The sequence below is a fragment of the Epinephelus moara genome, chromosome 3, assembly GCF_006386435.1.
Source record: "Epinephelus moara isolate mb chromosome 3, YSFRI_EMoa_1.0, whole genome shotgun sequence".
In the NCBI taxonomy this organism is placed as follows: Eukaryota; Metazoa; Chordata; class Actinopteri; order Perciformes; family Serranidae; genus Epinephelus; species Epinephelus moara.
In genome coordinates this window covers 34720601-34734276 of record NC_065508.1, presented here as the reverse complement: position 1 = coordinate 34734276, position 13676 = coordinate 34720601, and positions in this window count along the sequence as shown.

The following is a 13676-nucleotide window of genomic DNA, read 5'->3' as shown; positions in this document are numbered from 1 at the left end:
CATACTATAAAAATTAGGTTTGACATCATGATTGGCACCTGTGTGTGCCAGTTGGTATGCTCTGCCATCAATGGCACTTCTCAGGATTGGTCAGATAGGTGAATGGGCAGCAACTCCACACTGCCAAGATTGCTACTGTGCTGATTCTGGCTCCAAATGATGTCACCAGCACAACATGACAGCGGTCATCTCTGGGTTATTTTGGCTTCATATTTGTGCAGTGGGAGTAAGTGGAGACGTTCTGTCTATCTTTACATACAGTCTATGGGTCAGCCATTCAGTCTGTACAGGAAGTACCAATATAGATTGCTTCCATAAATTGCCTACTTTGTGAGGATTGTCTGTCATGACCTCATGCAAGGTTACCAAAAGGATCCCTTGACCAAGACAGCTTTGCACTGGGGCTGCACTTGGCCATTTTTTTTGTTTTGTTTTTTGCCTTTCAAAAACTATTTTGGGATCCGATGGAAAATATGGAGTGAAGTATATGTTCATTTATTTACCATATACATAGTTATTTTAAAAGTCGCAACGGATGAAAAAAGAGAAAAAGAAGGCCCATAATAGCCTACTTTTCAGCAAGCCTTTGGATATCTAGAGACCTACACAGGATGTTTACTGCATTATCTAATTTAGCCCTAAAATAGGGACCCAAATAGATAAAGATTAAAGAAGGTGGTGGCAGAGTACAGTGATTGAATCACTTTTAGCATATAGAATTAGACTCTGTGGCCTCTTCCTATAACCACTTCTCATAAATACAGATACCAAAAAAGACTTCCTGATATAGCTTCTGAGCAGATATGAGCTGGCCCCTCCATACTTTAAAGAGTTGGTTGTGATATTTCTGACAGCACTTGAACATGCTCTTCCTCCCCCAGCGTCCCAAAATTTGGTATAACTTTGAGGACATCTAGTGGTCAACATTTGTAATTATGGCATTGCTTGCACAGTAAAGAGACCTCCTCAAGTCACATTGAGAACATTATTAAAGTTGTTGATGACACATTTATCCTAGTTTCTTGATACTAGTTGACCAAAGTCATTGTTGTGCTCAAACAGCTTTAATGAAGTTAAACATATTTCACATGAGGATATTCTATATACAATAATCTATAGCAGAGGGATGCATTTAGTCTTTGATATAGGGAGGGTGACAGGGTTTTATGTCAAAAACATTGTAGCTGAGCTCTGAATTTCTCAATATGAACACTGAAGCACTGATGTATATTAAGTGTGCCATACAAAATAGACCCAGGAATGCAACAAGCATCACTAAAATCTGTTTTTTGAGAGTGAATCAAATTATTTTGCTTTTTTTTTTTTTTTAAACTAAATCTTTACTAAGATGAATTTCATCTGGATACTGATATTGTTTCTTATTTTATAAATGTCATGCAACATTCAGCAGCACATCTTTTCAGAAAGATGATTTCAAAGTGCATAAGGGTGATATTTTAGGATGCTTGGCACTGATAAACTTCCCTGACATTTGATATTCAGCTCTGATGAGGCATAATCCATGGCTGATAAATCTGCTACCGCAAGCAGGCCCTTGAGCAGGGAGTGAGTGGTGGGCCCCCTGTGTTCACCACCTTAGTTTAGCTATGTATTGATTAAATGAAGATTAGTTTAAAATGATCTGAAATTTGCTACCATCTTTCCCCCCTTCTTCTGGCGCTTTTGCTCAGACCACACCCATTGTCCTACTCAGCTTTCATTGTAATGTGAGCTACACAGCTGTAAAGTTTCTTGACTACATCTTGCACAGTTGTGACACTATTGCGGTGACACAGAAAAACAAACAGACATGTAAACACCTGGAAAGTACTGAAAACCACTTCAATTCAATTCAATTCATTTTATATTTAAGGCCCAATATCACAAATCACAATTTGCCTCAGAGGGCTTTCCAGCATAAGACATCCCTCTGTCCTTTGGACCCTCACAGCGGATAAGGAAAAACTCCCCAGAAAAACCCTTTAATGGGGAAAGAAATAGAAACCTCAGACAGAGCAACCGAGGAGGGATCAGGTCAACATAATGCATTTACAGTAATCCATATGATCCATTTTAGTAATAATATTATAAGAATAATAACAGTAATTTTGGCAGCATATGCTGTAAGTATATATCAATATATGATAGTATATGTATGTGACAATAATTATCATATAACAGTAGAAGTATGACTAAGAATAATAACAGCAGTAGTAGGAGGCATCTGGCAGGACCACAGCAGCAGCACAACCATGACCCACGATCCAGGTGTAGCTGCGATACGAGGTAACCTGTGAGACAGTGGAGCACAAAGGCTCTGGAGAAGAAGCCGAATTAGTAACATGCAGTAATAGGACATGAATGTTAGCAAATGAATAAGAACCAACTTTTCAGAAACTGAGGAAAGAGAGAAGATGAGAAGGTGCTCGGTGTATTATAGGAAGTGTATTATAGGGGGTCCCACCAGCAGACTAGGCCTATGTCAACCTGACTAGGGGCTGGTTCAAGACAAGCCTGAGCCAGCCCTAACTATAAGCTCTATCAAAAAGGAAAGTCTTAAGTCTCGTCTTAAATGTGGAGACGGTGTCTGCCTCCCGGACCGAAACAGGAAGCTGGCTCCACAGAAGAGGAGCCTGATAGTTAAAGGCTCTGGCTCCTGATCTACTTTTGGAGACTTTAGGGACCACGAGTAACCCTGCGTTCTCAGAGCGCAGTGTTCTGGTGGGATAACAGGGCACTTTGAGCTCTCTAAGATATGACAGAGACCATTTGGACTTTCATAAGTTAGGAGAAGTGTGTGGTCTGTGGTAGTCCAGGACCACATTTTGCCACACACACACTCACACACTCACACTCACACACACACACACACACACACACACACACACACACACAGCTGGTAACAAAGGTTTTTCCTTCAGCTGCCATACCTTATTTGTTAAGTTTGTTGGGACAGCGTACTGCCTGAAATGAATATGCAGACTCTACCCAGGGCTGAAAAATGTATTTGCACACTGTTTTCTAGATTAAAGAAACACTTTAATCTATATTGTAATTTACAGTTACCCTAAAAAGACAGTACAACTGAACATCTGTCAAAAATAAGATGTTAAAGTGTAGTTTTCTTTGTAGTTAAGATACAAACAGTTATCTGTCAGAAATGATCATGTACATGTCAAAGATTTTATGTTACATACAGAGAAAACAAATTTACAGTCACCTGGTATGTGAGTATGTGTATGTCTTTCAGTATTTTGAAATCTCCTCTAAACTACTGTAGACTATTAAAATACTAAACTACTAAATAAACATACTAATAAATGTACATGTACTGTTATCATGAAGTTGATAAAGTATTGTTATAATGAAGTTAACTAGAAAATGCATTTCCTGCCAAAGACGCGTGTGAATGCTTAGAGGTGAAGTTGCAGAGCATTGCTTGAAAATACAGGAATCATTAAATGCAAACGCATTGCACTGCACAGCTGAAGAACCTGGAAACTGATTTGTAAAACTGACAGAGCTGAAAGCTGAACTGTAAAACCATAAAAGGCTAAGAGCCGAGACACTTTGCTAGAAAAGCTGGAAGCAAAACTGTGATATTGTTAAAGTGGAAGTTTTAAATAATTTAAAGGTATTATTTTTTTCAGATATTTTCACTTATGAATTCTCCCACCAGCTGTTTTTTATTGAGTTACAACACAATTCCCACACACATACACATTTCTATCAAACAAAAAGTGATACCAGCAAAAGAGGACAAAAAAGGAGACAATGCCATAAGTACACCTCGGGGGAGAAATGTATAAATGATGAAAAAAAACAAAAAAACATCTTATTTCTATTTGAAGATTTTACGTGTCTTGTTTAAAAAAAAAAGCGGTTGCTAACCAGTGGCTAAATGAGACTACAAAGCAACATCACACTGAACACGGCTTCAAAGCCTCATTGTGGTGGTGACAATAAAATCATGCAACTGTGGTGTAGCTCAGCAATAGCCTAATGGTAACGTTTTGCTTCTGGCGATCAGTGTTAACTTTGGCAGCAATTTTAGATTTAACCTTTAGTTGAAATGCTTATTATTTACAGACAAGGTTTAGGAATTTTTATCCTTCTAAGTTTTATTTTAGTTTTCAGTTTTGCCAATAAATCAGGGGAGAGATATCTTGTTGCTTTAAGGCAGAACATTTAAAAACTGTCAGACCTATTGCTTAAATGGGCACTTAATAAATACAAAAAAATATCTAGGTTTTGATGTATAAATTGGGTATTAGGAGTGAAAATTGTGGCCACTACTCTGCCCTCAGGAAATTTGGCATCATTGATATAAGCTCTGCTGTATGAGTAACTGTGGTGATCAGTCGGTGGATATAGGAGCTTGGTGTGGAATGTCTGATTAACTTATAAACTTCATCACCATGGGTTTATCCATCTCCCTGATCCTAAGAAACTGTCCTACCTTTGTGGGAAGAAAAGTCAGTGTGCAATATTAGCTGCAAAATATATTGAATGTTGCCATAAGAGAATTAAGTGTTTCCATGTGAGAGTGTGTTCAAAGTGTATTGATTTTGTGATTATCTGTTTAGTTTTCTGGTGTAAAACTTGATTATTCAGTAATGTGTAATTTAGCTTTGGCTATAATGTAGGTTGAATGCCATGCCAATAAAGCTTGTTTGAATTAAACTGAATGGAACTGTCTCCGTGATGTTTTAAATGTGATGACATTCTAAAATCAGCAGGTCATTATGTTTTGAGTCAGTACTGAACAACCTTTCAACAGAGACACACCATTGTGTGAGAGCACCATTTTTTAAGTGAGACAAACCACAGATTGTACCTACGCAAGAAATTTGTTGAATCTACCAGCTAAAAATGGAGCAGGAGAGAAACAACTGGAGGCCCCAGGGCCCAACACTGCAGGGCCAAGTGAGGCAGCTGAGTAACTTCTTGAAGCAGGAGCGTGCTCAACGCTGGTGGGAGTATAATATGCGGCTGCAGCTTAGCAGAGAACTGGAAGACACTAGACAACAGCTGTCCCGCCAGAAGAACCTCAAAGAAATGTTAATTATCAAAGAAAAGGACACCCGCAATGAACTGGAGAGGCTGAAGAGGCTCTGTGACCCAGAGACCATGAACACCATGAGGCTCGCCACTGAGATTCAAAACAACATCAAAACCAAGAATAAGAAGGTACTTCTAAAAGAATTCGTAGATCTCAAAGTGGCTTACGCAATGAGCCAAGAATCATTTTCAACAAAGCTCCAGGCTGAAAAAGACAAAAATAAAGCTCTTCAGCAAGAACTTAAACAACTGAAATCTTCACATCAGATCAACCTGAGCTATGAAGCTCAGCTCAAGGCTGAAAAAGGAAAGAGCGACAGCCTTCAGAAACAACAGAATGAGATTCAGTCCCGAGCTGAAAAGGTGTCAGAGGACGTGGAGGCCATAAAGCAGCTGGTGGCTGCGGAGACCATCGCTGAAAAAGAAAAGTTATTCAAAGAGTTGGATGACCTGATGTCTGAGAAGGACACTCTGGTTCAACAGATTAAGGAAGAGATAGAGTTAGAGGATATGAATGAACAACAGGCCTAAACCAACCAGGAGCTGGTCATTAAGCTCCAGACTGAGGAGGTTTGAGTCATAATCCACCTGAGACTCTTCAAGACACATTCGTATAAAAAAGTCTTTAAAAGTCAATAAAATGTAAAAAATATAAATGTCAGCTTACTTTGTTATATTCATTATTTCCACCTGTGCCTATCTAGAGTTGTTTTGAAAGAATATGTCATTAGAAATAAAACCTAAATAACACTGAACTTCAAAGCCTCATTGTGGTGGTGACAATGAAGTCATGCGACCGCAGTGTAGTTAGTTTATAGCCTGACATTAGAGCTTTACTTCTGGTGATTGCATTTAAGCTACAGCATTCCAGATGGTGTCAATATATGGGATAAGTGTGGCTGCTCAAACTGCACGTATTCTTGCCTTGCTGTTATTCAGTAGTTAGCATGGAGGTGAAATGCTGCCCCCCATTAGTTTAGACCATGTGGCCAGCTATTACACATTCCAGTCTTAACTCCTTTTTCCCCCTCCTGCAACTGCTATATTGTTCAGGCAGAGAATGCATCCTCCTCTGAAGAATGTATTTGTCATGTATATAATAGCTATGTCAACAGGGAGGACAAGCTTATACAGCGATACCCTCTGAGGGACACTGAAAATGATGCAAAGACTTAGCTTCTTGTATGCATGCCAAGTGATGACATTTTAGCCCACAAAAGCTAAGAGACTTGCCCTTTCATTTTGTCAAACACACAAAATTATTTGTGTGCCACTCAAACTGCTAAAGAGAGCTTAGTGTGACGGCACCCAGTCTAGATTGATTTCACTCCAGATAAAGGATCCTCAGATCTTTCTTCTGTTGAGGGAGAGCTCTTCACTGGTTCTTATTCCTTATTCAAGTGGTATTCCTCCAAAACTGAGGTAACTGATACATTTGACCTACTAACAACATCAGCTTATATACACAAAGTTAATTTGTCAGAGAGAGAGAACTTGAACTCTTTCTGAACTCTTCATATGAGAACTTCCATAAGATGCAGGGAAGGGATCTAATATAGCTGCAGCACTAGAAGGACAACTTGTAGGGTATGGAATCAAGTTATCTTAATGACACTAACTAATGTTGTCTAAACTCTGGTAAGCTGTAAGATAAGGACGCAAGAACATGACTTATTACTTAACATATACAATGCATATAGTTTGACAACAGTGAAGACAAAGAGCTCAATTAAATATCTGTTTTCTACAAAAAATGCATATACAGTTGAGAATGTATTCATATGATAAACAACTAGAAGGGCTCTCAGATCCTGTCCAGCATTTAATGAGTCCCTCCTTGTCCCATTTTACACCCTTCCACCAAGTTTGATGAAAATCTGGGCAGTAGTTGTTTTTTTTTATAATCCTGCTGAAAAACAAAATGAACTGAAAACAAAACCTCCTTGGCAAAGGTAACAAATGCAAGAATGATTCAGTCAAACAAAAAAAATCCATTAAAAAAGAAAAACAAGTGAGAATGTCCACAATTGCAGTGGAATTAATCCACTTGTTTCCCCAGTCCACTTTTACTTCAGAAAATTGCTAAAGAAAAAAAAAAGAAATTCAATGGATTCAATTTTGATTAAGAAAGAAAATGTCCCTTGTTATTAACAAAGTGATTAATTTAAAAAAGAATTTAATAAAATCTTGATTACTACTGAATACAACTCAAACCAAGGTCCCGTTTGTTGTACGTGGATAACTGAATTATCCAGATTATAATGTTTACAATTTGACATGAGTCTGGATTTTATGGTTCTTGGAAGCTGGTTTGAAAATAATATAGAACTCAGATCTGCAAAGGTGCAGATTTATTGATATTTACCTGGTTCAAGACCCAGATGTTTTATGGTGAGCCCCATTACACAAACCCATTTTCAGATGCAAATGGTTCACGTTCTTTGAATAAAAAGCTCTGAAATAAATATGTTTTTGATGAACAGGCACATTGTTGAGAAATCATTATTCTGTTGTTAATTATCACAACTAAGCTTTCTACTACAACTAGATACTGTGAGCAAAAAGAAATAATTTCAACTGAAAAAGACTGTGTGTTCAAAGACTAATGGAACCAGAGCCTAGATATTTAATCAAACTGGGGATTTGTCATTTGAACACTAAATTATGAACTGCAGAACTCACTTTGCAATTAAAGCTACTTATGAAGAGATTTCATTCAAAGGTTTCATTTACATAGTATGTTTATCATTTGCATGTTACATGCATTAATATGTTAAATGTCTTCAGAATGTCTAGGATGGTCAGGGTTTGTAAAAAATGGGTCCAGTATTTACTTCAGTGACTCTGAGGCAGAAGAAAACGGTCATAATCTGTACTCATGTCAACTTTTCTAATTGGAATGAATAGACCCAGGGCCGCCACTAGTTTCCTAAAGAGGCAGGGCAGTGTCAAAACCCATGTGACACAGATACAGGAAATGAATCTAACGTGGGCTGTCTCAGTTTATCAACAGTCTCTAATTATACTTAGCCTTATTTATTTATACCAGAGAGTTTCTTAAAACACAGCTATTACCTTTTTTAAAAAAGGTGTAACCTTTGGACAGCTGCTGAGTCTAAATCCCCCCACCCACTGTCCTGATTTGCATAGATAACTGCATTTTTGTTTACATAAATTGAAACTACATGTCAATGCCCGCAAGTTCCTATTAGTATGTCTATGCTGCCTACGAATTCCTGTGAACAGTTGTTAACCTGAACTTCCATGGCAACTTACGGCGCCTCTACTTGTGATAAAAACTACCTGAGTAGAAGTTAACTTACTGATTACCAAAAAATATATACACGTACAGAAAAACCGACTTTGTTACAATAACAAGAGTAAATGTAATTCATTACTTCCGCCCCCGAGTAATGGATAAAGTAATGCCACTGACTGAGCATGCCCCCTACCTTGGTCAGAAGCCTTTGCAGATCACAAAGGCGCATGCCACGCTAGACTGTCCATAGAACCTCCCCGAGTCTTGAATCCTGGACCAATGAGAGTAGATGAACTTACACTTCAGCCTCACTAGGGCAAATGAGCTCTGTTACATGCCAGATGTTCTACACTCCATATACAGTGACCCACAAAACATCCTGTACCCCATCTTTAAAAAACCTGCTCTCACTCAGACACAGTCTGCTGTCAAGGCCCTTAAGGGGGAGCTTACTGACCGTCTGAAGCCTCTTGGCTGTCTTATTCTTCCAACCAGGTCAATCTGCAACAGAGTCCTGGAAATGATCCTTGAGCAGGTTCATCTGCGGAAACCTTGTTACGACTTTTACTTCCTCTAGATAGCAAAGTTTGATTGTCCTCTCGTCTAACCCACTGACCAGAATTGATGAGCCCAAAGAGCTCACATCAGCCCCAAGCCGCACCTTAACTACACATTTGAGGTCAGGGTAGCAGAACTGAGTCTTTCCTCTAAAAATAAGAGCATGTGAATTAAATGTGTGAGCTACACCACATCCTCAGTAAATGAGCTGAAACCAGGCTTCCTGATAACACAGAGACACTGCAGCATTTGTTTCTCTTTAACGTGAAAGAGAAACTGAGGCACGACAAAAGCTTGGCAGACATGTCCAAATTTGCCCTTCTACCACTCAAAAAGTCATCCAGCAACGGAGGAACATCCACCTGCTTAAGTGGGAAGAAACAGCTAACACAATGGCATTTTGGAATGAGGTTAAGAGGGACAGGGATGTAGCTGGCCTAGACCCATTTGAGGAGTTGGCTACCTCCACAGTCTCTGCTCTCTCCCTCTCACACTTGAATGCTTTAGTAGAGAGGCTATTCAGTCAAATGAGTGTGCTGAAAACCAAACTCAGGTCTAACTATGGCCTGAAACTGGCTGGGGATCCATGCAATGAGCATAAGCTGCCAAAGTGCTGCAACTGTTTGGAACTTCAGCGGGCTACTCATAAAAGTCATATCCCTCGAGCCTTGACTCACCATCCTTCAGAAGGGAAGCACTGTGGTTAGGGACCTTGATGAGGATGATGACAAATTGTATACATAACACACACACCTTTACATTCTTGAAAATAGATAGTGATTCATAAATATTCATCATCCATCCGTATTTTCTAACCGCTCATCCTACTGAAGATTTCACAGGGGCTGGGGCCTATCCCAGCTGAGATTGGGCGAGAGGTGGTGTACACTCTGGACAGGTCACCAGATTATCACAGAGCTGACAGATTGGCCTTGTTTATATTATAGTGGACAGTGCTAAAAACGGGTGTAAATGACGACAAAGACACATTGTGATCCAATCACTCAAACCACTTGCTGAGGTATTCTGGGACGCATTTGACCATGTATCTTTTGGAGTGCAAACACTAATGTGTCCTGATGCGTCCCTGACAAGGACTATGTCATCATTGCAGGATGTGGTAGTTGTTTTAGTAACAGCGCCAGTGCTCTATAATCTATTATTGTATGTCAAGTTGTACGAATGGTTGCGTGACCATTAATCATCATTGTCGTGTTGAGTTCTGCTGACAGCAATATCTCCCGCTATACAAACGTGTGGACATAATAACTGTGCACAGGGCAATAGCAAAATTTGTGTTCAGCTGGAGACGCATGCAGTATTCCCCAGTGGTGCACTGCATACCTAGAGTGTGTATGATAGTATACTAAACAAACTCTTAAAAGAAATTTTATAAAGACACTTTACCATCCTGTGATTTTTTTGTCTTCTAGCACGTGAACTATCTTTATAGCTTTATAACTGTATTGCAAAGCCATTATATATAGATATAGGGGAACACAGATTTTATATAATTTGATTGTTTTTATGAATACATTTATTCTTTTCTTACAGAACAGAGAATTCAAAGCTTTTTCTGTTTTTGCAGCATTGACCATGATAAGCTAAAGATCCCAGTGAGGTAGCAGCTCTTATTGCTGAGAGTCACAAACTAGGGAAAAGAAAAACTCCATAAATCTGTCAGATCACAGGTCCTGTTTCTGTTGTGACTAGCTCAAACTTTCACTTAGTTTTAAGAAATCTGTGCTTGAAAAACAACAACGTCAACCTGCCAACTGAAAACAATGTTCTGAAGGCAAGTCTCTACGTCATTCGTGTTCCAGAGTGAAAAATAACTGGTTGCTGTGTTATTGTCAGGTTCAGCTTGTTCCTGCTGGAAAAATATTATAGCTGTCAGTTGCTTTGTTCATACTAAAACCTCAGCACTGATGAAACTAGCTGTTAACACGTGGCTCAGTGACCTCAGTGCATTCTTCTGATGCTTTTAGCAAGAGAATGTATCATTTCCATGAATACATAGATATTCTATACAACACGAATGTAACAGCTAATGGGAAACTATGCATTCACATATACTTCAAAGAGCACTCAGGGTTTAGCCATATGAAGACCGTCATATGAGTGCTGCTGTTTGACAATCTCTGTCTGTCTATTTGTGTGAAGTGATGAAAAGTTCAAAAATAGTGTCTATAGCCTCCATGGTTTCCATGTTCTATGGATTAAGATGCTCTCCAGCTGATAAGACCAAGTGGGTCCAGCTATCAGGCATATAGAGTGATGACATGAGTTGTGGGTAATTGAGGTGCTGGGGCACTCTAGATGGCTATCAGTCTGCAGTAAAGTGATATACTATCTCCAGTTTTTGGCCAAGATTCTAGTAATTACAATTTATCTGGATTAGCAACGACCTTAGAAATAAGAAGTTGCCATTCCCCAACCATCAGTGCTCACTTTCCTGTACAGCTCTCTGAGTGAATATCAGACCATTGAAGGAAAATGACTGAATGTCTTGAGCTGCGGAGAGTCACTTCTGCCCAGTCTGCACTGGCCACTTCAACAGACAGACCCTGGTGGAACACTCCTCAACGATGGATTTGATATAAAATCATACTGCCAAAGCTTCAAAGAACTGATGAAAACACAGAGATGAAGGCCAAAGATACTCTGAATCAGGTAAGACAAATGAGGTAAGGGCAGATGACAACGGCATTTCAGGCAAAATAGAAAGTGCTCCAGGGATGACGTTTTTCTGTAGGCCGAAATGGAAGTTAGCATTGCCGCAGTTCCCTTGTCAAAAAGCCTATGGGATTTTTCCATTGGATTTTGGATTATTGCAGAAAATAAGCTTTGTAGCAAACAAACGTTTATGGCACTTTCATATTTTGTTGAGCAAGATAACCTAGGCAATAAACTAACTACATCGTGGTTGCATGACTTAATATCCCTACCACAACGAGGCTGTAGAGTTGTGTTCGGTGTGATGACGTTCTGTAGTCCCCTTTAGCCACTTGTTAGCAACTGCCTTTCTCAAGACACATAAAAGCTTAAAAATTCATGAGCAGGGTTTTTACTGACATATTTTATGTCGTAGAACAAAACATAAAAGTCTCTTAAGCTTGTGTTAACCTCAGACCTTATTTCAGGAATGTAACTAAAAAACCTATTCAAAAACCCATTGACTTTGAGACGAGGGAATGGGAGTGCTAAAATGCTAACTCATGTCTGGGTTTTAGGACTATTTCCTGGAGTACTCGTCAAATACTCCTTGTTGTTTTCAAAACAGGATGTCATCCATTGTGAAAGCTGTGTTGCCAATGTGCTGCAAATGGTAAAATGTCCTTCAGAAAGCCAAAACAAATACATTAACAGGCCTCTAAGGGGAGACATAAAAAGGTATAGTTTTTTTTTTAACATTTGGCCTTAGTTAGTTTCTTACTAGCACTCCCCCTAGAGGCCTGGAGAACTTCTGTGGTGTTGATTGCATATGCAGCGTTTTTCTGTTGCATTTGCTTTCAAGGTTTTGCTGCTTTTGACTTTTCATATCTGTATTTGTTTGCTCTTAATGCAAGGGCATAAAATTAGTTTCAAGATTGGAAACAGGGGGTTCTTTGTTAGAAAATTTTGAGCATCAAACCCTTAATTTCCTGCATTCTGGTGAATTTTTATGCACCACTGTGTGCATTTTCTGCATCAGCTTATGGTGAAAATGTATTTAGACATATAAAAAAAAAAGGCCTGTGCTACTTTAATGTTTTTATTCATCCACATGTTCCAAATATTGAGGGTAACATGTCCTCTGTGACCTCCCTGACATCTGCACCTGTCTGTTAGTACATTTGTTTTGACATTCTGCAGCAGGTTTTTTTTTTTTTCATTTGCCGCATGTTTCCATTGTTCTATTTTATTTTTGATTTCCATATGTGTTTTTGAATCTGCATTGTTTCTGCAGCTGCAGCACATTTCTCCTAATGGAAATGTTTTGGGCTTTTATAGCATATTTGCCCTTGTTGGCCTCTGTATATAGTTGTGGGCAAACCTGTGCTTGATAGTGTGGAATGATCGTGGTGATGACAAACCTCAGTGGAGAGGAAAAGTTTCTGTAGGTGGATTCTCAAAAACAAGCCAAACAAGTGCCTCTTCTGTTTTCCATTTGACCTAAAGTAAGAAGTTTGCTCGAAACTGCCACTGCAATGTCATTTCCATCTCATATTCCATATTCACAGGATCCCTGTGTGTTCTCTGTCTGGTTCACACTGTAGCAAGCCCTTCACATATACTGCTGTCCATATGGAAGATGGGATCAGCTAATCCCTTGAAACTCCATGAACTTTGCTTTCTTTTTCTTTGCTCTCTTTTTGTGGTGGGAGTGACCAGAAATCAAAGTTTGGGGATCAGGTAGGAGGCCGGCAGCAGCTCGCAGCCCCACCAAGCAGATTGCCTGCTGCTGTGCTGACTGAGGACTGCTGCACACAAAGCATGAAAAGTGTGGATTCTGGGGGCCAAAGGCCCGTGTAGTTGGCTCTGCACTTCCCGACCAGCCTGGGGAGAAAGGAACGGCTCAGTCAGCAGGCCAGGGCCACTGGAGCGATGAAAAGATAATTCTCCCCCCCACCGCTACTGGACCTCATGCGGCGTCAAACCATTTGTGAGCAGTGACACAGCCAGATTGGGCCGAAAGGATATGAGTGGGAAACTTCAAAACCTGCTCATGTTTCTGCGAACGTGAAAGGATTTGTATAACACATTCAAATTTGATGGACTTTCCCATGTTCACTCCGGACAGCCCTTTTTTGTTGAC